Here is a 25,100-nt window from a genome sequence, read left to right as displayed (position 1 = left end):
TTGTTCTCTCACCCTCTTCTACTTCTCACAATTTAGTATTCTCTACATTCTCCATTGTCTTCTTCCAATTAGAAGCAAAGTAGACCAGCACCCAATGGGGAGAGGACGTGCGCTGAGCAGAGTAGATCCTGCAATCTTCCGTGGTCAGCAGCATTCAAAGGAGTAGTCCGCAGCACCACGTCTTGTATTAAAGCTCTTTTATTGGCATCAACGTTAAAAGATAGCCATAAGCAGGGCTACTGATTAGGGAAGGAGCCCGACGGAAATGGTTAAGGGAAAAGGAAATTCAAGACACCTTAACAACAAATATTAGAACCCTTGAATTGCAGCACAAAAATACACTCTCCACAACTGTGCTAGCCGATTTGACAAAACAAAGGGACATCCTTAAAGAGGAAGTGTCGCGAAAATCTTAAAATTTTAACACATGCAAATAGGAAGTACATTTCTGCCAGAGTAAAATGAGCCATAAATTACTTGTCTCCTATGTTGCTGTCACTTACAGTAAGTAGTAGAAATCTGACATTATCGGCAGATTTTGGACTAGCCCATCTTCTCATAGGGGGGTTCTCAGGGTTTTCTTTATTTCTAAATGCGGTTAGTGAATTGCAGTTACTCCTTCCAACTGCTAAAAGTGTGCAGGGAGGCTGGCCAGCATCTTTGTATTACTCTTTTTTAGTGAATGTCTTTGTAAAGAATAAAGACCATGCTGAGAATCCCCCATGAAGAGATGGACTAGCCCAAAACCTGTCGGTAATGTCAGATTTCTACTACCTACCGTAAGTGACAGCAACATAGGAGAAAAGTAAGTTGTGGCTCATTTTACTCTGGGAGAAATGTAATTCTTATTTGTATGTGTTTTAAATTTTAAGATTTTTGTGACAGTTCCTCTTTAAACAACTATTGTTCCACAAAGCCAAATATGTGGCGGAACGGGGGGGGGGGGGGGGGGGGGCGTGGCTTGGATGGCGCCTTGAGCAGACGTGTTCCTTAGAGCTCCGCTGCCCGGCTGCTAATAACCGTCTGATTTGCCATTATTCATTGACTTAACCGCCACCGAATCGATACTAACGGAAGGGAGAAGCAACAAGGCATCACCCTGGACAACCGGTCTCCTAAGCATCTAGGGGAATCATCAAGCGAAGACCGCTCGTACCCTGCCACGCCGAAGGCCGCAGGCCACACGCGGCGAACGGACTACGCAGGCCGATACTCCCCATACAAATCTCCCAGCATGACCTCGAGAGGACGAAATGCCAACAAAGACAAAGACAGGAGGGAGGGCAGGAAAGAAAGATCCAGGTCGCAGGAACACCTGTCGCAGACACCATCCTCACAAAGATCCGCTACCAAAGGTAAAGGGGACAGATGGCGGGACCATGATGATGCCCGAGCTGAGGAAGATTCCTCCCAGCCTAGTATAGCTGACCTTATGACGGCAATTAAGCAATGCCAAACCTCACTTACAGTGAAAATTGATTATATAGATGCCCGCTTCGGTATTCTGACGGATGAACTAGCTAAGACCAGAGGGCGAGTCAGAGAACTAGAGGACAGGGTGTCTGATCTGGAAGACACCTCCCGAGAGCATAAGACGGCCATTCCCACGCTGCAGAAGCAAGTGCGCGAACTGACTACCAGAGCAGTAGACGCGGAAGACCGCAACAGGCGGTGCAACATACGTATACTCGGCCTACCTGAAGATAGGGAAGGCACAGACATCCCAGTCTATGTTGAGACCTTACTCAAACAGCTGCTCCCTCCTGAGACATTCTCTGCCTTCTTCCTCATAGAGAGAGCCCACCGCATGCCTGCCAAAAAAGGCCCTCCGGGCGCCCTCCCTAGACCTCTGATTTTCAAAGTTTTGAACTTTAGAGACCGAGACGCCATTTTAGGCGCGGCGAGGAAAGCGGGAGAACTCCGCATAGAGAATACCAAAATTATGCTCTTCCCTGATTTCACAGCAGAGACTCAAAAAGCCAGAAAATCGTTTATGCATGTCAAGGCCAAGCTCCGGGAGAAAAGCATTCAGTATTCCATGCTATTCCCAGCACGGCTGAGAATACAAGATGGCGAAACCACTACCTTCTTCTCCGACCCAGGAGCCGCCATGAAGTGGATTGAAACGCTTCCTGCTAGCAAAGGATGAACCCTCGTGTATACCTTTATGCTTTCTCACTCAGCTAAGTCACATTATGCCCTTATACGCAAAATGTACTCCAACATACTCCTTAGAAAGAGTCTAACTGTTCTTGTTTTCCGCTATTATTAATATAAGGAGAAGATAATGCCAGATTGCCACAAAAATGACAGAACTTTTTCTTCCACTGCTTTCTACGCCTATGTTGTTTTATAATCCTCAGCTGCCTATATGAGCAAAGCACAAATGACAGTTATCTGATATATGCTCTTTCCTTTTTTCCTTCCGGGACAGTACATGTACAAAGGAGCATCACAATTTACCAGTAGCTCTGCATAACTGCCTGATCTATAGAAGGCAACATGCCATATATATGTCCCTCACCCTGATACATCCTGCTGGACATACAACCTTATCACATCGCTGAAGCCTTTAGGGCGCCTCACTCTGCCTTAGATCAGCATGAGCTATCTAACCTAATGTGATGGGGTCTCTCTTCCTTATTGTGCCAATAGATGTTTAAGACTGCATGAAAGACATTGTACTGCTATCTTCCTCCCTAACCCTCTCTCCCTCCCTTCCCCCCTTCTTCCCACCTCCATATCCCCCCACCCCACCTAACCCCCCCATACCCACCCCTCTCCCTTACCTCCTACCCCCTCTCCCCCCTCCTTTCTCCCCCCGTCTCTCCCTAGCCCTCCTTCCCCTATATCCTAAGGATGTTACTTAAACAGATGTTATAACCATGGTTAAGTTTGGTACCCTCAACGTATTGAGAGCAGCCGGGCAGCGTACCTTCTGCCCATCCCAGTTCGCCCTCTCCTTAGTGTTTACGTCGCCGCATTAGGCAGAGACCTGTGTTTTTCTCTGACCTGAGTGGCCGACTCTGGTTCCTAGTTCTGCAGGGAAACTCCTCTACACGCCTCCAATCAGGGGTATATGTTTAAGTAGTGGGAAGTTACCTTGCACCATTACGGGGGAAATGTTTAGTTTAGGGATTAAGCTTTGTCCAGTTAGGCAGAAGCGGGGTGGGAATGAACACTCTGAAGGTTTTAGTGTTCCAGGGAGGGCTAGGGTGGGAAATGTAAACAGGGGAAAAAGGTCCTACATTTGCCTCATTGGGTCGACTACACCTCTCACCCTCAAACTTCTCTCCTTATATCTACTCTACTGTATAGTTCTTGGACATTACCTCTGCATAACTCCTCTATATGCCACAGACACGTGAAGAAGTCAGGTGCATCCTGTGGAATGTAAGGGGACTGGGAACAGCACTTAAGAGATCCCTTGTCTTCAATTTTCTTAAAAGACACAACCCCCATATTGTGATTCTAGTCGAAACTCACCTGTCGGGAAGCCGAATATTAACATTAAAAAAGCCCTGGGTTGGTGCATACTATAACTCTGTATACTCCACGTACTCCAGAGGTGTGAGTATATTAATTAGAAAGACTCTTCCATTTCAATTGCTAGACCTAGAACTAGACCAACTAGGCCGGTACGTTATTCTACATGCAAAAATACACCATATTACCCTGACACTTACTGGCTTATATAACCCTCCGCCAGCAAGCCCTGACCTCCTGCATCAAATAGCTCAAAAGACGCTCAAATACCACACTAACTATAGGCTCTTCCTGGGCGACTTCAACATGGTCCCCTCGGCTTCCCTGGATAGGCTGAATTCGAGATCCACTGAGTCACAGTCTCTGCGAGACTGGGCCACAGCTTACTCTCTGACAGACATCTGGAGATGGAAACACAGTAATACGCCAGGCTTTACCTGTCACTCTGCCTCCTTTCACTCTCTATCTCGAATTGATCTGATATACACCTCCTCTGTATTCCAGACTCTCATCCAAGATATATCAGTACTTCCGAGAGGTATATCAGACCATTCTCCACTTATGTTGACTCTGGACTTTGGTATTTCACATACTGAGCGAATATGGAAACTCGCACCCCACTGGCTCTTAGAGCCAAGAGTTAAATATATGGTTATGGACAGAATGCAGGAATACTGGAGTATCCCCCACGACCCTGTTTCACCCCTTGTGGCATGGGATGCATACAAAGCGGTAACCAGGGGCGCATACATATCCAGCATAGCAGAGGAAAAAAGACAGCGACAAACTATTCTACAAAATCTAGAACAAAAAACTATACAAGCGGAGCAGGAGTACATAACATCAGGATCCGAGTCCTCATATGAGCTTTGGCAGAATGCACTATTGTCCCAATCAAGCAAACAAGTTGACCATGCCAAACAAGACATTTTCAATAGACAGCTTAGGGTCTTCGAGCACGGAGACAAAACTGGACGTATGCTAGCACACCTTATTAGCCAGGACAGGGCTCCCACACAAATAGCTACCTTAACTACCTCCACGGGGCAGCAACTCACTCACCCAGAGGAAATTAATAAAGAATTTAAAAATTACTACTCTGAATTATATAGCTCCAAGATTTCTAAAACCACTCAAGAAATAGCCTCCTATTTAGATAACATATCACTCCCTCATCTCTCGATAGAAGACTCCCAATTTCTTGATACGGAAATCACTCAAGCAGAAATAGCTATGGCAGTGGGAACTCTTAAAAAGCAGAAGTCGCCAGGTTTAGACGGCCTACCCTCTGAATTATATTCTACTTATAAGAAAACTCTGGTACCTAAACTGCACTCCCTGTTCAAACATATACTTACTGCCGGCCAGGTCCCACTCTCTATGACCGAGGCTCTCATTACCGTGATTTATAAGGGGGGCAGAGACCCTGCTCTCTGCTCTTCGTATAGACCTATCTCATTACTTAATGTAGATGGAAAGATCCTTGCTAAGGTCCTGGCCGTCCGACTCAACAGTGTCATTGCCAATATCGTACATAGAGACCAATCTGGGTTTATACCCGAGAAAGGTTGCGATATTAACCTTAGAAGATTGATGACAAATCTCTCTATTACACATTCTAATGCAGGAACAAGAGTCATTGCTTCCTTAGATGCTGAGAAGGCATTTGACACTGTTGAGTGGGACTACCTATGGGAAGTCCTTAAGAAATTTAACTTTGGGGATAATTTCTTAAAATACATTCAGGCCCTGTATTTTAACCCCCGAGCAAGAGTTCGCACTGGCGGATACATTTCACCTTTTTTTTCCTTAGGCCGAGGAACGCGCCAGGGGTGCCCCCTATCCCCTGCTCTCTTTGCTCTAGCGATGGAGCCCCTGGCAGCGTCCCTCCGCTCCTCTCCAGATATCACCGGACTCTGCATGGCAGGGTTAGAAGAGAAATTATCGCTTTATGCAGATGATTTGCTGCTCTACCTGGCGGATCCCTTCCACTCCCTAACCTCCGCCTTAAACCTGATAGAAACTTTCGGAGAATACTCGGGACTGAAAATAAATTGGACTAAGTCACTACTACTGCCCATAGACCCCATGCCAAACTCTCCTGCAATTAATACACCTCTGCAAATAGTTAGCCAGATTAAATACCTGGGGATAGAGGTCACTCCACAGGTCTCTACCTATTACTCTCTCAATATTGCACCTCTCCTGGTCCAAATAAAATCTAAATTCAGAGCCTGGACTACCCTGCCACTCTCTCTGATAGGGAGAGCAAACCTGGTTAAAATGTGCATTCTGCCAAAGCTCCTATATGTATTTAGGAATACTCCAACCCTGATTCCATCCCGCTTCTTCTTTGAACTCAATAAATTAATGGTCTCCTTTCTCTGGAACTCATCCACCCCACGAATAACCCTCTCCAATCTTCAATTGCCACTAGACAGAGGAGGCATTGCTCTACCTAACTTCAAGCTTTACTACTGGGCTACGGTGATCTGCACAGTCTACTGGTGGTTTGCACAATCAGAATATAACCCGGCTGTAGCCCTGGAAGCTTCAATAGTAGGCTCCAGCATGGCTCTTTCAGCCTTGCCATACAGGGGACCCAAAGCATTATCTCGCTTAACCACTCCAATGAAAACCACTGCCAGAATATGGGATATAGCCCACCAAGGACTGGTCAAAAACAATCAATGGTCTCCTTTCACCCCCTTATGGAATAATGTGAAACTAAAAGAATTCCTTACCATCCCAGATCCGCTAGTGTGGGCAAACAGGGGTATCTACAAGCTCAAAGACATAGTTGACCAACAAAAACTCCTCTCTTTTAACGAGCTTAAACTACGACATTCCCTTCCCAACTCCATGTTTTTCAGATACATCCAGTTACGTCACGCATTCAACGCTCAATTCTCTCCTCATCCCATAACAGTCAATCCTAGTGAACTAGAGAAGCTGATGATGCACTCTGGTCTTACTGGAATCACCTCACAATTATATAGTATCCTTATCTCATGCACAGTGAATGAACCTTGCAAACCATTAGTGGCCTGGAGCAAAGATCTCCCTAGCCTTGCAGCTGAAGATTGGGAAGGGATAACTGCTGACTTTATAAAGACACCTATGGCAGCAAAGCACAAATTTTGTGCGCTTAAATATCTCTACAGGGCTTACTTTACCCCCCAGAGATTATCAAAAATGAAGCAGGGTGCATCTGATTTATGCTGGAGGTGTTCGATGGACAAAGCAGGTTTTTTCCATATCTTTTGGGATTGCCAAAAAATACGCAGATTCTGGTCACAGACCCATGACCTACTGTCCGAGGTCGTAGGCCCACAAGTCCCATATACGGCAGAGGCTATGCTTCTTAACCACTTTGGAGATACCAGCCTTAACGAACATAAATTATATTTAGCCAAGTTACTATTATTTTACGCTAGAAGGGCAATCGCAATGGCATGGAAAAAGTCGAACCCACCTACTATCTTTGAGCTGAGAACCCAGATAAACACAGACCTTGTCATCTATAAAAACATATATGTGGGAAGAGGATCTACAAAAAAGTTTTATAAAATCTGGAGGAAATGGTTGAAAAAGTTTGATATTGATATCTAGACTCAAGAACGATTGTTCTATCTTGATGGCCTATTTTAGGGGGGGAAAGGGGTGGGGGGGTGATGTGTCGAACCAAGGGGACCTGATACTTCTTTGGGGAGTTCAATGTTTGTTTTGTTTACTGTCTGTGTACTCTGACAAGAGGTACGCTGTGTTTATGTACCTCTTGCTGTATGTTTTGTATAAAAAATGAAAATTTTAATAAAATATTTTCAAAAAAAAAAAAAATATGTGGCGGAACGATGCCGACGCACCTTTTGTGAATATGGTAACAAATGTAGTTCCCTACTAGCAAGGGCTCTAAAATCCCAACAAAGATCTAATTATATAGCACGGGTGAAGGATAAAAAATCTGTGATGATGCACAAATATGAGGACATATCAAGGGTCTTCAGGGATTATTATTCTGGGCTGTACAAACTTCCTTCGCCCTCGGGTAGTTCCTCTACGATAAATAATCGATCTAAGGTGGCTGATTATTTACAGCATTCTGGAGTGGTGACTGTTGCAGGATCAATCTAAAGAATTGGAGGATCTATTCACAGAGGATGAATTGAGGATTGCTATGTCTCAAATTCCAACAGGAAAAGCACCAGGCCCAGATGGCTATACCACAAAGTATTTTAAAAAATGTAGCTCCCTACTATCACCTCATATGCTAAAAGCTTTTAACGCCATTACAGAATTGTTCCCGGATCAAAGTTGGTTCCCAACCCAGATGTTAGGATCACACATCTCAGTCCTGCCAAAACCTGGAAAGGATCCCTCACAATGTCAAAGCTATAGGCCAATATCCCTTTTAAATGTGGACCTTAAGTTCTATGCCAAGATGCTGGCTAACAGATTAGCTCCCTTTTTACCAAACCTGGTGCACCTAGATCAGGTTGGCTTCATATCGGGGACAGAGACGAGGGACAACACAATCCGCACCGAGTATTCTTCATTGGGTTAGGTCCCGGTCCATCCCTACACTTCTATCAACGGACGCTGAAAAAGCATTTCATAGGGTGGACTGGGACTTCATTGAGCTAACCTTACGCCATATACTGTAGGTCTGGGAGGCAAGATGCGTAAACGCATTTTAGCTCTGTATTCTTGCCCACATGTGAGGGTCAAAGCAAATGGGGTATTGTCTGAGGCGTTCACCATTCAGAATGGAACCAGGCAGGGATGCCCACTTTCTCCTTTAATTTTTGCGTGCTATCTACAACCATTCCTATGCACAATCCGAAATAACCCTGATATTATGGGAATTTCCTTGCCTTCTTCATCCCATAAAGTAGCTGCCTATGCTGACGGCCTTCTATTCTACCTCACCAATCCACATATATCTCTGCCTAATCTATTAGCAGAATTTAAACTATATGGCCGTCTGTCCAACATGTCCATTAAGTAACTATGATAAAAGTGAGGCCCTTGGAGTCCTACCAGGGGAACTGAAGGCCTCATTGCAAGCTAACTTTCCTTTTAAATGGCCCACCCGAGCTTTGAAATATCTTGGTGTACAGATCACTCCTAATCCTAGAGATCTACTGGCATCTAACTTCCTTCCTGCCCACAAAAAAATTAAACAAGATCTTCAGGGATGGGAGAAGCCCCAATTCTCTTGGTTTGGGAGAATAAATATCATCAAATTGACGGTTATGCCCCGACTATTGTACCTTTTCCAGACGCTACCGATATTAATTTCCTCACAATACTCTAGAGCATTAGCCCAGACATTTTCTAAATGTATATGGAGTGGCCGTAAGCTGAGGCTTAAGTACTCTCTTCAAATGGCTCCTAAGGAATTAGGTGGCATGGCGGTCCCGAACCCTCGCTTGTATCATGCAGCTGCAATTTTTATCAGTCATAGATTGGCACAGACACTCTCTATATAAGCGTTGGGTGGGTATGGAAAACGAAATAGCGGGTGAACGCCTAGACATTATCTCTTGGTCTGCATCTACACACAAGGTGAGGGATTCAGCGGCACCTCTTGTCTCCCAGACACTTCAAACCTTGGCAAAATATAGCGGGAGATCACTAATCTCACCTTGGCCCTCGCCTCTTCCAATACTGGACAATCCATCCTTACCTTTTTCGTCTACCCCCAAGGAGCTACCAATCCTGGCGCAGGACCCCCCCCCCCCTTCCCCCCTTGCGATCACATCTATTCGAGGGAGAATGGATAACATTGCGACATAACCTTAATTCCACAGAGTTGGACCATTGGTCATGGCTCCAGTTTAGACATTTTATCGGGTCCGTGGGCACAAAATCCAGGCTCAGCAGATCCCTTACGATTTTCGAACAAACTTGTCAAGGTGAGGGACCGATATGGGGTATGATCTCACTTATGTACTCACTCTTCAATGAGTCGGACTCTCCTGCATTAGCGTACAAAGAAAAATGGGAACGAGATCGGGGTTTGGTGTTTACAGACAAACAGTGGGGGAAAATTCTCACCTTTACTCATACAGTGGTGTGAAAAACTATTTGCCCCCTTCCTGATTTCTTATTCTTTTGCATGTTTGTCACACTTAAATGTTTCTGCTCATCAAAAACCGTTAACTATTAGTCAAAGATAACATAATTGAACACAAAATGCAGTTTTAAATGATGGTTTTTATTACTTAGTGAGAAAAAAACCTCAAAACCTACATGGCCCTGTGTGAAAAAGAAATTGCCCCCTGAACCTAATAACTGGTTGGGCCATCTTAGCAGCAATAACTGCAATCAAGCGTTTGCGATAACTTGCAACAAGTCTTTTAGAGCGCTCTGGAGGAATTTTGTCCCACTCGTCTTTGCAGAATTGTTGTAATTCAGCTTTATTTGAGGGTTTTCTAGCATGAACTGTCTTTTTAAGGTCATGCCACAACATCTCAATAGGATTTAGGTCAGGACTTTGACTAGGTCACTCCAAAGTCTTCATTTTGTTTTTCTTCAGCCATTCAGAGGTGGATTTACTGGTGTGTTTTGGGTCATTGTCCTGCTGCAGCACCCAAGATCGCTTCAGCTTGAGTTGACGAACAGATGGCCGGACATTCTCCTTCAGGATTTTTTGGCAGACAGTAGAATTCATGGTTCCATCGATCACAGCATGCCTTCCAGGTCCTGAAGTAGCAAAACAACCCCAGACCATCACACTACCACCACCATATTTTACTGTTGATATGATGTTCTTCTGCTGAAATGCTGTGTTACTTCTACGTCAGATGTAACAGGACACGCACCTTCCAAAAAGTTCAACTTTTGTCTCGTCGGTCCACAAGGTATTTTCCCAAAAGTCTTGGCAATCATTGAGATGTTTTTTTTTAGCAAAATTGAGACGAGCCTTAATGTTCTTTTTGCTTAAAAGTGGTTTGCGACTTGGATATCTTCCATGCAGGCCGTTTTTGCCCAGTCTCTTTCTTATGGTGGAGTCGTGAACACTGACCTTAATTGAGGCAAGTGAGGCCTGCAGTTCTTTAGATGTTGTCCTGGGGTCTTTTGTGGCCTCTCGGATGAGTTTTCTCTGCGCTCTTGGGGTAATTTTGGTCGGCTGGCCACTCCTGGGAAGGTTCATCACTGTTCCATGTGTTTGCCATTTGTCGATAATGGCTCTCACTGTGGTTCGCTGGAGTCCCAAAGCTTTAGAAATGGCTTTATAACCTTTACCAGACTGATAGATTTCAATTACAGTACCTTGGTTCTCATTTGTTCCTGAATTTCTTTGGATCTTGGCATGATGTCTAGCTTTTGAGGTGCTTTTGGTCTACTTCTCTGTGTCAGCTCCTATTTAAGTGATTTCTTGATTGAAACAGGTGTGGCAGTAATCAGGCCTGGGGGTGACTACAGAAATTGAACTCAGGTGTAATAAACCACCTTTAAGTTATTTTTTAACAAGGGGGGGGGGGGGGCAATCACTTTTTCACACAGGGCCATGTAGATTTGGAGTTTTTTTTTCTCACTAAATAATAAAAACCATCATTTAAAACTGCATTTTGTGTTCAATTAGGTTATCTTTGACTAATAGTTAACGGTTTTTGATGAGCAGAAACATTTAAGTGTGACAAACATGCAAAAGAATAAGAAATCAGGAAGGGGGCAAATAGTTTTTCACACCACTGTAAGTCAGCTATCTCCTCTAGGAGCCAAGAGGCAGGATACAAAATCTTTACAAGATGATATCTGAACCCCTCCAGATTGCATAATATGTTCCCAGGAACATCGCCCCTGTGATGGAGATGCAAAAGAGAAGTGGGGAATATAATGCATATATTTTGGTCATGTACCAGACTCACCAAATTCTGGTCGGACGTAAGGGAATTGATGCATGAAATGACAGTACATGCATTGCTATGATTAAGGAGCCATCTCTTGCTCCGATACGCGTGAGCTTTTATCTGTAACGCTGACATGGAATAACAGAATAAAGATTTTTTCACTTCACCCTACCATCTGGTGCAGCGGGATTTTTACCATTACTTTTGGATCATTTGGCCTTGAACTTCCCTGCTCCCATTTGGGACTATACGTGAGTGTAGCAGTCTCTTTTTTCTATGTACCATGAAATGACAGACTTCCTGCCTCCTGACTCACCAGCATTCTTTTTGCTCCATCGTAATACCTGGTCTATTCGTAAATATAAAAAAACTCTTAGACATTTGATCAATGCTGCTCGTGCACTGATAGCAAGGAGGTGGAAATCTTCAGATTCTCCCACAGTGCAGGACTGGCTAAGAGAGGTGGATCAAATTCGCTATATGGAAGACCTCACTGCAACATTACATGGGAGACGAGAGCAATTCTGGAAGACCTGGTTTGGATGGTTTGAATTTAAAGAATCAGAACAGCATCGGTCCCTTATGTTAGACTAGAGGGAAATTGGCCTAATTTATGGGTACCTTGGCTAATTTTGAAAGGAGGGAGTTCCACTAACTTCCATTTATGCTCTCCTTGCCTCTGGCGTTTTGGGGGATAGATGGTGGGTGGTTGGGCGGTCCTACCGGCAGAATCCTAATATTTCCTTCGCTACTTTTCTTCTTCTCTTCTTCATTCTCATTACTTTCTTTCCTTAAAGTGAACCTAAAGCCTGTTAAAAAAAATGAGATTAACTCACCTGGGGCTTCCCTCAGCCCCCTGCAGCCGATCGGTGCCCTCGCAGCTCCGCTCCGATGCCTCTGGACCCGCCGGCGACGACTTCCGGTTTCGCCGTCACCGGCCGACAGGCATGGGAATGCAGAGGCCGCAATAGCAGCATAGGGGGCGATATACAGGCTGGGAACGCGAACAATCACTCGCGTTCCCATGCCTGTCGGCCGGTGACGGCGAAACCGGAAGTCGTCGCCGGCGGGTCCAGAGGCATCGGAGCGGAGCTGCGAGGGCACCGATCGGCTGCAGGGGGCTGAGGGAAGCCCCAGGTGAGTTAATCTCATTTTTTTTAACAGGCTTTAGGTTCACTTTAACATCTCTCTGATCCTATTTAAATAGGGATTAGAGGGCTAAATGGGCCCACTAATTTCCCAGTTTGGCTTTGGTTATCTAAGCTGGGCAAAACATTTTTCAGGGAGCAGGGGGCATCCCCTCATTAAATATAGCATTTTATTTGACTAATTCTGGTGTATGATCCCTTTCGGCCCAGGATTGTCTTTACTCCCATAGCAAAGGGGACGTCTTCTTACCAATTACTGATCACACAATTGCTTAACTTACCCATATGTTATATCAGGTACCCTGTGTTGTCTTGGCTAGCCACAGTGGTTGGTGGCTTTGTTGCATACGTAGCATAAGCAGTGGCTGGATAGTGTAATGGTTAAGGGCTCTGCCTCTGACACAGGAGGTCTGGGTTCAAATCTCGGCTCTGCCTGTTCAGTAAGCCAGCACCTATTTCAGTAAGGAGTTTCTTGGGCAAGTCTCCTTAAGAGCTACTGCCTACTGAGTGCGCTCTAGTGGCTGCCTCGCAAGTGCTTTGAGTCCGACAGGAGAAAGGCGCTATACAAATACTGCCATTATTATTCAGTACGTTATGGATGTACCTGAGTCTATACCAAGATGTTTGATCGTTTTCTTTCTTTTTTAAGCTAAGAAGGACATTTCTTTTTGCTCTTATTCTTATTACATGTATAATGTTTATATATGTTACTTTTCTGGAAAATAAAATAAAAGAATCTTAAAAAAAAAAAAGATAGCCATAAGCAGCTAGATGCTGTTTTGGTCAGACTTGTCCTTTTTCAAGCTGTATAGGCTCTCTCAATGAACAAAATGGTGAAGCAAGCGAATTTATACCCACATAACTCCACCCCTCCACCAATCAGAACGTGGATGGAATGAGAGAACCTGATGGGGAACTGCCATCGGAGCTGTTGCTCCAGTGGAAGCCACCCCTGATGGTTCAAACAAGCCAAAAGCGATGTAGCAAGGCATAAAACAGCCTGACATCATCGCCAGTGAAAAATACGTGTGGCCACATTCTCATACAGAGGATCAAGCCCACCAAACAAAATAACCAAAACAACTTCCATCCACGTCCCAAAGGGTGTACATACGATACAAAGCATTAATATAACGTTAATGAATAGTAAGTAACGGATTGTAATCAATGTCTTATCCACATAAGTGGAAAAAGTCAAACAAGCAAAAGATTTTGCCAATCCAATCAGTGCGTCATGGCCTATTAGAAAACACAGATCACAATAGGGAAACAGACAATGCCATTCGACACAAAATGAGAGATCATAATCCTTATTGAGTCCTCCATGACCCAGAGTACCCAGTATGTCTTTTTCCACTTATCTGGATGAGACATTGATTACAATCCATTAACCTCCTTAGCGGTAACCCCGTGTGTGACACGGGGTAAGCCGCCAGAGGGTGCCGCTCAGGCCCTGCTGGGCCGATTTACTTAATTTTTTTTTTGCTGGACGCAGCTAGCACTTTGCTAGCTGCGCCAGCACCCCGATCGCCGCCGCCGCCGCGCGCCCGATCGCCGCTATCCGGTGCGGCGCGCGGCCCCCCCCCCCCCCAGACCCCGAGCGCTGCCTGGCCAATCAGTGCCAGGCAGCGCCGAGGGGTGGATCGGGTCTCCCAATGACGTCCCGACGTCGCTGACGTCATTCCGCCCCGTCGCCATGGCGACGGGGGAAGCCCTCCAGGAAATCCCGTTCTTTGAACGGGATTTCCTGATCGCCTATCGCCGGAGGCGATCGGCGGGGCTGGGGGGATGCCGCTGAGCAGCGGCTATCATGTAGCGAGCCCTCGGCTCGCTACATGATTTAAAAAAAAAATAATTAAAAAAAAACTGCTGCGCTGCCCCTGGCGGTATTTTTCATACCGCCAAGGGGGTTAATTGTCCCTTTTAATAAGTACATTTCGTGTGAAAAGGTACAAAAAATGATTTCTTTATGGAGCACTTGTGGACAACATGTTTCATGGCGTAGGCCGCTTCCTCATGTCAAAAATGTGCCTTAAGGCAGTGTTCCCCAACCCTGTCCTCAAGGCCCACCTACAGTGCATGTTTTGTGGAAATCCACACAGGTAGTTAATCAGCTCTGCTGAGAGACTAATTCCAGCCACCTGTGCATGTTTGTGGTTTTCTGCAAAACATGTACTCTTGGTGGGCCTTGAGGACAGGGTTGGGGAACTGTGCCTTAACCCTTTCCACTCGGGAGTTTTTTCCTAAAGGGAGTCGTTTCTACTCGGAGTTGTTTTTTTTTTTTTTTTTTTTTACAGAAATGCACTCTCCCTCTTACTCTCTCTCCCATTCTTACATGGAACGTAACACAGTAACGTGGTATATCTTATTTTAAAGAACACATTATAAGGTTTAATTTCATACCTTATTTGGACAGTTTGGTGTCTTCTATTGGCTGGTAGCAGAGAAGTTGGCCAAAGTATTGTACACTGTAAAACAATTTCCTGGGTGTAATCCTGGCCTGCGTGAGCAAGTTTCGCAATAATAGGTGGTTTTTCACCTGCCACCTGGTGTCTTCCTGTCACTGCACACTGTGCAATCTTTGGTGTTTCAATCGGGATTATTAGCAATAAAATGCTGGATGCCATTTAGATGCTCCTCCACGTCCAATGAAGAAGGGCGGCCATATCTCCGCTGAGGCCTAGAGGCTCGTTCGCAAACCAACTCAAGAATTAGGTTCTTGCGGTAGCTGATATGATCCTTTTGTTCATGTGGGTGCAACTGGTTGTAAATTATGAAGCTATTCACTACTGCCAGCTCCAACAACCAAAAAAAGGTCTTCCTCCGTCCACTTCACTGACTTCCTGTTGAAAGAGTAACTACTGGTATAATGATCAAATCGGTCAACCGCTCCCATGTGCTTAGTATATTCTATAACTGCTGTGGGCTTCTCAACATTTTCAGTCACTCTACCTTTCATTCTTCTCTGCTGTGTTGTTGTAGTAGCAGGGAAGAAAATGCTAAGCATGTGTATAATACGCTTATCCTTCCATGCCAATACCATCTCTTCACTGTCAAGTTTCCAAGCACGAACTTCACAACTCTTCAGTTTCAGTTTTTTTATTTCACTTGGTAGACCTTTACGGTTGGGCATGACCGTTACAGTTATGTGAATTTTTTTCTTTTAGTAACTCTTGAGCCAATATGTGACTGGTATAAAATCATAGTTACATAGTTACATAGTTATTTTGGTTGAAAAAAGACATACGTCCATCGAGTTCAACCAGTATAAAGTACAACACCAGCCTGCTCCCTCACATATCCCTGTTGATCCAGAGGAAGGCGAAAAAACCCTTACAAGCATGGTCCAATTAGTCCCTAAAGGGAAAAATTCCTTCCCGACTCCAGATGGCAATCAGATAAAATCGATCTGTAAATAAATGGTATCCATGTCCAGGAGTGGCTTGTTTCAGATTTGTACAAAGATGGACAATGCAAGCTGAAAATGGCAAGTCTGGCCTTGGCAAGCGTTCCGTAGTTGCAGATCCATAATACGGTAGCCGTAGAAAACACTTGTAGCCCCCACTTGCTTGGTTTCTGAGGATTGTACATCTTGTACTTTGATCTTCCTTTGAAACTAATTGTGCTTTCATCAATCACTACATTCCTATGGGGTATAAACAGACTTATGCATCTTTCTTTCATATGTTCTGTCAAGTTCCTGACTTTCCAAACCCTAGTTTGAGGGCCTTCAGGACCACTGATGGGTGGAGAAACATGTAGCATCCAATGGATCTGACTAAATCGCTCACGAGAAAAAATATCTCCAAAAAAATGGATGTAATTGATCCACGGAGTTGAGAAAAAATCTTGGATAGATCCCCTTTCTTGCAGTGCCATCCTAAGAATTACTCCAAAGTATGCCTTTATTTCCTGCATAGTAACATCAGTCCAGCTCCTCCAGATGGATCTGGGTGAAGGAGGGTTATTTTCTAACTTCCTTTTGCCATAATCATTTGTTTCATTAATAATTTCTGCTAAAAGGGCCGGTGTAAAAAAAGCTCAAAAAACCCACTGACAGTTTCTGGAACATTAGCTGCAGGCAGTTGTACCCCTGCATTACACACAGCAAAGGGGAAATTATGCAGCAAGCAGTCACTGGTAGGAGAGAAGCTTGCTCATTTTATGTGATCACCATCACCCTCCCCACTTTCAGCAGGCTCCACACTTTCAGCAGCTTGCCCACCTTCATCAGCCTCGTCAATATCAGTGTCATCACTGTAGCAATAATCCTCATCAGTGACCGTATAGTCACTGTCATCACCAGAATCCTGCATATCTGATCTGCTGTCATTCATAATCCGCTGTGCCACCTCAATCGCTGGCCTTTTTTCTTTTACGTGCTGCAAAAGATGCCATTGTTCCGCTCTGTAAGGAATTTGCAAGGAATCTTCAAAAAAAAAAATAACCGGAAGGGATCTGCAAGAAGGAACATGCAAGGGATCTGCCAGGAATCTGTCAAAAGTAATCTTCCAGGAATCTGCAATGGATCTGCAAGAAATCTAAATGAAAAAAAACTTGCAAGGAATCAGATCAGCCAGGAATCTACCAGAAGTAATTTGCCAGGAATCTGCTAAAAAGGCCATGCAGAAAAGCAGGAACAATCAGCAACAACAAAGCAGAGTTGATGCTGCTACTTCCTGCCAGCGCTGATCGTCCACTTCCTGTGTAGGGGAGGGGGGTACCACCTGTTTGGGCATGTACTTTTACATGCCCACTAAGTATAGGGACAGAGCAAAGGATGTAAGTCCAGGCTCGCACACCAAGTTCAAAATGCAACAATCTTATTTATTGCTCCATCAGCACAAAATTGTGACAATTGTTTCGGGGTCAATCAGGTCCCCTTCCTCAGACAGTGCAGACAAAACGTTTTGTCTGCACTGTCTGAGGAAGGGGACCTGATTGGCCCTGAAACAATTGTCACAATTTTGTGCTGCTGGAGCAATAAATAAGATTGTTCATTTTGAACTTGGTGTGCGAGCCTGGACTTACATCCTTTGCTATGTGAATTGGTGCCTTGGCTTGGCACTTACAGACTCTGCACCCGCTCTTGGTCATGGTGTGCCACATCTGCCTGTCTGTTTTCTAAGTATAGGGACAGAGATCAGGCTTTCCGTGCAGCCAGATGCACCGCAAACCGCCACTGAAAAAAAATACGAGTGGAAAGGGTTAAGTACCATTTTTAGCACCCAGGACATTCTCAATAGCACATTAAAATGCATGCCAATAATGTGGCTCATTATTAAAAAACTTAAATTTTACCTCTTTTTACATTTAAAAGTTTAGCAGAGGCTGTTTACCCTACTTCTGAGCACAAACAAAAGCTTTCATCAGCAGGGGGTGGGGACATACATAGGATGCTATGCTTTAAAGAGTTTAGAGAAGTCACAGATGCTATTTTCACACCTTCCCTGTGAATAAATAATTTATGGCTAAAAGGGGAGGGGTGAACATGGCAGCTCCTATAGCTATTAGAAACCAAGAAAAAAAAGTGGCGCTTGGTTCTCTTTACAGCAGTGAAGATTAGTCCTGGGCGCCAGGTAGGAAAGGTAGGATCTCCCTATCTATTTCTATTTACCATCTTTCCCCAAATATAAGACACTGTCTTATATTCTGTTGCGGGGAGAAATATGTGCTAGGGCTTATTTTTGGGGGGGAGGGGCTTACTATCCGGAGAGGGGTAGATGCTTTGTGTATGGGGAGATGTGTGGTCTCTTACCGCACCTCCCTTGTGGCTGCGTCCCCCTCCATTCCAAGTAACTTCTCTGGTGTCGGCGGCAGCATAGTATTCGAGCTGTGAGGGAGACCTTTGACCCTCATGCTGAATGCAATATGCTAGGCTCTGCTCTGTCGCTACCTTCTTGTAATAATCAATGTGCGCCTGGGACTCATTGCTGGGCGCACATTGACAGAGTCAGCATGAGGGTGAAAGGGGTCCCTCACAGCTTGAATACTATGCTGCCACTGACACCAGAGAAGTTACTCTGAACGGAGGGGGGCGCAGCCACAAGGGAGGTGTGGTAAGAGACCACACATCTCCCCATACACAAAGCGTCCCACAGCTAGGCCTTATTTTCGGGGTAGGTCTTATTTTAGGGGAAACACGGTACATTACTTTGAGATATTTACACTATTTTTTATAGCACCTTCAGCTATACTTGTACTTCATTGGGTATTCTTGCTGTCTTTTCACTGATCATAGCTGTGATAGGGGTGATGACTCTCTAGCTGTATCTTCAAAGAAGGCTGCCACTTCCCGCCTTTCCTGGTAATCAGCACTATAAGAAAAACCCTGACTATCTGTTTCCTCTAGTTTTTCTCATCGCTGCATTGACAAGAGTCAGAGGGACAGAAACCCTGAAGACAAAGCAGAGACTTACATAACGCTTCCCATCTCCACCCCCATCCACAATGGGTACATACAGATGGGTACATACAGAGATCTGTTGTGAACTTCATGGGATATGATGGTGCCCAATTCACTGCCTCTAGAGTGTTAGCCTCATGGTCTTCTTGGGTGGATGATACCACTGTGCTGCTGATAATCGGTGTACAGGGAACACTCGACCCAACACTGGCAAAAAAAACAAAAAAAAAAAACACCTGCTCAGCACAGTACATTCCCGATTATCCAGAACTTGATTAACCAGCAGTCTCAAGAAACAAGCTCTCCTTGAAAAAACGGAGTAATGCCCGCTATACTAGTGGGGTTGTTTGAGGTGGTTCTCTGTCCCTCCATATCGCCATCCTGATGCTGGTACCACCACACATGTACCTGGTATAGGTATCCTCTGTTTATGTTGCATTGTGCACACTTCTATTAGCCGTCCCAGTGTCAGCACAACTAGATTCACTATTTATCCTGCATTCAGTTTTGCTATTGCACTTTGTTCATATGGATGTATGCCATTGCACACGTTCATACATATTGTTATGTCGTATGTGTGGTTTAATTGATTTTTGATTCACGATTTTTATCTTACAAAGCATTGATTGGGTTTTATTGTATTTCACGTTTAACACATACAGTATTACTGAACCTGGGTTCTTAGTCACACAGGGATCCAATTGATCCTATGTGTAACTTTAATCATTAGTCCTTGATACAAGTGGTACTATTACACAGATATTTTCATCTGGTTCATTTTTGATATGGAACAATTTTTATGGGATGGCATTTTAATTGATTTTAAGGCAGGGGTCACACTTGTCTTTCAGTTTCTACACTTTGCAGAAAACTGGCAGGGAACACACTTGTCTTTCAGTTTTCTGTGCGCGTTTTCCTGCATACTTTTTCTGCACACCAAGTGTGTTTCTATGCAGGAAAACGCGCGCGTTTTTTTCATAGCAGCTGATGTAATTGATACAAAAAAACTGACAAAATGTGCAGAGTCATGATGCAGAATGTCAGTTTTTTTTCTGCGCGCGAACAAAATATTAAGTGTGTACTAGCCCATTGATTAACATGAGTTCTCAGTTTTTCTGTGCAGAAAACGCGTACGAAAACAGTCAAGTGTGTTCCCTGCCAAAGACAAGTGTGACCCCTGACTTACAGCAGCTAATGTAATTTATAGAGAAAACTGACAAATTGCGCAAGATGTCAGTTTTTTTTCTGCATGCAAAATCTGCATTAAAGTGTGACCTTGCTTATTGATTAACATGAGTTCTCAGTTGAAGTCAGTTTTTCTGTGCAGAAAACGCGTACGAAAGCCGGTAAGTGTGACCCCTGCCTAAATGTTGCTTCCAATGAAGTGCAATAATGTGAGTCATTGTAATTCTGTAATTTTTCTTAAAGAGAAACCGTAACCAAGAATTGAACTTCTTCCCAATCAGTAGCTGATACGCCCTTTTCCATGAGAAACCTATTCCTTTTCACAAACGGATCATCAGGGGGCGCTGTATGACTTATATTGTGGTGAAACCCCTCCCACAGGAAATTGTGAGGGCCGTGGTCCTGGCAGTTTCCTGCCTGTGAACCTCGTTGCATTGTGGGAAATAGCTGTTTACAGCTGTTTCAAACTGCCAAAAAAGCAAGCAGCAGCTACTTCCAGTGACATCACCTGCCAGCAGTAAAAATGTCGCCATGTGATAAATGTCAGAATGTAAATCGGAGAGGAAAGCTTTTACAATGGGCAAACACTGACTAAATCATTTATACATAATTATTGTAAAAATGAAGCACTTTTTTATTAAAGGGAATGTCCAAGCAAAATAAAAAAATGAGTTTCACTTACCTGGGGCTTCTACCAGCACCATGCAGCCATCCTGTGCCCTCGTAGTCACTCACTGCTGCTCCAGGTCCCCCGCTAGCAGCTTGCCGACCTCAGAGGTCGGCGGGACGCATTGCGTACACTTTTACGCATTCCCGCTAGTGCAGGAACATTAACACATACATTTTTACGCATTACTGGTTCAATGCGTAAAAATGTACGCATTGAACCAGTAACGCGTAAAAATGTATGTGTTTATGTTCCTGCACTAGTGGGAATGCTTAAAAATGTACGCAATGCGTCCCGCCGACCTCCGAGGTCAGCAAGCTGCCAGCGGGGGACCTGGAGCAGCAGTGAGTGACTACGAGGGCACAGGATGGCTGCATGGTGCTGGTAGAAGCCCCAGGTAAGTGAAACTAATTTTTTTTATTTTGCTTGGACATTCCCTTTAAATAATTTTCACTGGAGTTCCCCTTTAAAGGGTTTCTTTTCTTTATTGAAAATTGTCTGGTTTTGACCCTAACACACTCAGTTATGGCAGGTGTGTGGAAAAACATTTTTGATGCTACTACATACAGAGATCTGTTGTGAGCTTGATGGGATGTGATGGTACCCAATTCACTGCCTCTAACCTCATGGTCTTCTTGGGTGCATGATAAACCACTGTGCTGCTAATGATGGGTGTACAGGGAACACCCAACCCAACACTGGAAAAAACCACCTGCTCAGTACAATGCAGTCCCAGTTATCCAGAACTCAACTATCCAGCAGTCTCAAGAAACGAGCACAAATAGCTAGTAGTACTCACAGTGGTGAAGGCCAACTTCTTAGGCTGTTTGTGGGCTTTGTTGTACTTTCGGACTGAGCTAATTGAAATCTACGCCCTGTTTTGGTGGGCTGCTGGCTGGCAGGGCGTAGATTTCAATTAGCCGCCGCTGCACGCATCCGCAGTTTCCGTTGCTCCCCGCCGATCGCGCCGCTCAAACCTGACATCTTTCGCCGCATCTCACTGGCTCATAGAGACGGCAGAGTGGGTGGCCCAGGTTCCTGACGTGCGACGTGTAGGACGATTGTGGCAGTAAGTGCTGATATTCGTCGGGTTTCCGCCGATGCTGGTACCAGCAGTCTCTAGTCCTTAAGGGGGCAGAGACCGCTGGTACTTAAGTGGTTAAAGATGAACTGTCATGAAAATCTTAAAATTTAAAACGCATACAATTGAGAAGTTCTGTTCTTCCAGAGTAAAATGAGCCATAAATTACTTTTCTCCTATGTTGCTGTCACTTACAGTATTATAAATCTGACATTACCGACAGATTTTAGGCAAGTCCATCTCTCCATAGGGGATTCTCAGCATGGTCTGTGTTCTTTATGAAGACATTCCCTAAAAAAGATTCATACAAATGCTGACCAGCCCCCGTGTACGCTGCATACTTTTTTGGAAGTTGGATGGAGCAACTGCCATACACTAAGTGCTTTTACAAAATTAAAGAAAACCTTGAGAACCCCTTCCCCCCCAATGAGAAGAAGGGCAAGTCCAAAATCTGTCGGTAATGTCAGATTTCCACTACTTACTGTGAGTAACAGCAACATAGGAGAAAAAAATATATGGCTCATTTTCCTTTGTAAGAAACGTACTTCTTATTTGTATGTTTACATGTATTTAAAATGTTAAGGTCCTTTAAACACTGGGTTCCACGGCTCCACCAAGGTTAATATATACATTAATTTATTATATTTTAACATTGAACACAGAGTTCACGGTATGTATAATGTATATAGAGTGGATTGTAATATTGTATTAGCTCGGCCTATTTTTAACCTTGTGGCAACCAGAAAACACACTTATCCGGCATCAGCGACCCCAGTTGGTGCCGAATAACAGAACACTACTGGTGATGAACAGGATACAGAAACATTTTATTACTGCAAACCTGTATTTTCCGTGTACTTGTTCTGCCACCTTGTGGCCAGATTTGGAATAGGTTTATTGAAGGTGAGGTTAACATTTTTATTATAATTTTTTTTTCTGCAGTTGAGCATACCGTACCCTCTTAGATGTATGCCTGACCCTGTGAACAACTACTACTTCCTTGAATGAGAAGGTATTGGGGATTATCTGTCATTTTACTGGCTTGTTTCTTCTGATATGAATCCCATGTTAGGAGAAATGTTAGCAGAAATGAATTGGAACACTGTCACCTCTTGATGTCATACCCCTGGATGCAGTATAAAGCCATGCAGCCAATGATGGAGTACTGCCTGCTTCCACCATGCTTGATCGATGAAAGAACAGCCTTTAAGGATTGAGTTCCGATCCACATTTTGATTGAGAAAGAAATCTGTTGAGAACTTGTTTCAATGTTTTTTTTTTATCAAATCAAATGTGTAAATCTGTTAAACATCTTAGAATTTGTTGAATACATGTGGAATGACAACCTCTATGGATGATGAAAATAGGATAGAAGAGGTGGAGCCTAGGAAGAGGATTTTCTGTTGTAATTTATTTTTATGTGCACTCTAACCCCCTTTAGCAGCAGTGCCGCACTTGAGTACTCTGGCCCCTTAAATTGTACCCAAGGCAATATGTGACATGAGATAAACTTGTGTATGTACAGTACAAAACATATTAATAATCAGGCTGTTTTACTTGCATTATTTTGCTACCTGAAAGAGTTAATTTCTAGGCATGGAAGTGACAGCTTCTGTCTTGTCAGTAATATAGTAAACATCACTGATAAGCTAATTACAGCATAAGCATTTTCTTGGCAGAATACACCTTCTGAGGATGGGGAGAGGTAGGACAAGGGCAATAGTTCATATATTTTCATTCTGGGACACTTAATAGGCTGCCACTGAGTAGAGACAGTAAAACATTCAACCTATTTTGTGAATATTTAAATATAAAAGATAACCATGGGAAACTTAAAAAATCATTTTTAGGAGTAGGAGGATAAATATAATTTTTTTTATCTCATCAGTTTATTTACACCTCGGGTTCATTTCAAGGAATCGGAGACTGCTGGCACAAAAAACATGGCTCACCAACGTCACTTAGCATGGACCCATCACTTTCACCGTTCACACTGCTCTCCCGTTGCTGAAGCCCTCTCGCCTTGCTTTCACTATGACAACAGAGCTCAGTGAGGCAGGCAAGAGCCGATTTCATTGGCTACTTATCCTGTGTTCACTGCGGGCCAATGTGATTGGCTCGCAGTGATCAACAGGGTCAGGAATCATTAAAAGCGGCTCCTGACCAGTTCACGGAGCTCTGCTGTCATTCCGACACCAGGGCGAGTGGGCTGCAGTTGCACGATTGGCGGTAGCGTGCGGCAGGCTAATTGAAATCTACATCCTGGCAGGGATAACCGGTCCCAAACAGAGCGTAGATTTCAATTAGCCTGTTCTGGAAGCAATCCTGTATTGAAAAATAAAATTTAGATCCTTACCTCGATAGTTGGAAGCCTCAGAATGGTCCAGAGGCCTCCTAGATCTTTGTACATCCCACTGTCCCAGCACCAGGGTCCCTCTTCATCGTCTAACCCTGCTCTCAACCATAGACGAGCCTATCCAGACTGGGCATGTGTGAGTACAGTCCGTGCATGCCCAGTAGAAGGGAACTCTTGTGCACAAGTTTTTCCTGTACGCATGAGTGCTTCCTTCTCTACTGGGCACGCACAGACCATATTCGCTAATGCCCAGTAAGGATGCGCCAGCCAGAAGAAACCTATTTGATCTGAACTAAGTTACATAGGTACAGGGACCCATTGCTGGAACGATGGGCTGTTAGAGGATCTGGGGAGCCTCTGCACTATGCATAGTGAGGTAAATATCAAACTTTTGTTGTATTTTCAGAAAGGGAAAATCAAACATGTACCTAGAGGGCCACTCACTGGACTACTGGAGGATCCTGTCATTGTACATACTGGCACATGTGAGACACATTGAGTATAGATTAGACTGAGCAGGACATGCTAGTTCAGAGAAGAAGCACAGCAGTTTGTATTGACAGGTTTGTATTGGCCCTTGCTTTCTTTACTGGTGACACCCTGATGTCCCATTAGTTCCAGAGGGCATCCCTTAATGTCTTCAGCACAGAAAATGCTGGGTACACTTCCTGGGGAGATAACTATTGAGGATCACACACTAGGGAGCTGTCTATTGGGGACTTGACTGGTATACTCTTCAAGATTTCTTGCTAGGCTCATGCCAAGGGGCCAGAATAGGAGTTAGGCCAGTTGGGGTTTAGAACAGCAGGTCTGGCATTGTGTCCTGTCACTGATGGTCTATCACTGGGGGGGGGGGGGGGGGGGGGGTTGGTAATTGGGGTCTGGCATTTTGTCCTGTCAGTGATGATCTAT

At 44.3% G+C, this 25,100-nt stretch overlaps 1 long non-coding RNA gene across 1 annotated transcript; it reads left to right on the top strand.

Moving 5' to 3' along the window:
• Window positions 1–22,226: 22,226 nt before the first annotated feature.
• On the top strand, window positions 22,227–23,378 carry LOC137504342 (uncharacterized). The gene is made up of 2 exons (XR_011019466.1): window positions 22,227–22,315; window positions 22,775–23,378. It is a non-coding gene; the product is annotated as an uncharacterized lncRNA (long non-coding RNA).
• Window positions 23,379–25,100: the final 1,722 nt, after the last annotated feature.

Source organism: Hyperolius riggenbachi, chromosome 4 (assembly GCF_040937935.1).
Source record: "Hyperolius riggenbachi isolate aHypRig1 chromosome 4, aHypRig1.pri, whole genome shotgun sequence".
Classification (NCBI taxonomy): Eukaryota; Metazoa; Chordata; class Amphibia; order Anura; family Hyperoliidae; genus Hyperolius; species Hyperolius riggenbachi.
This window is presented reverse-complemented; position numbering and strand designations above follow the sequence as displayed.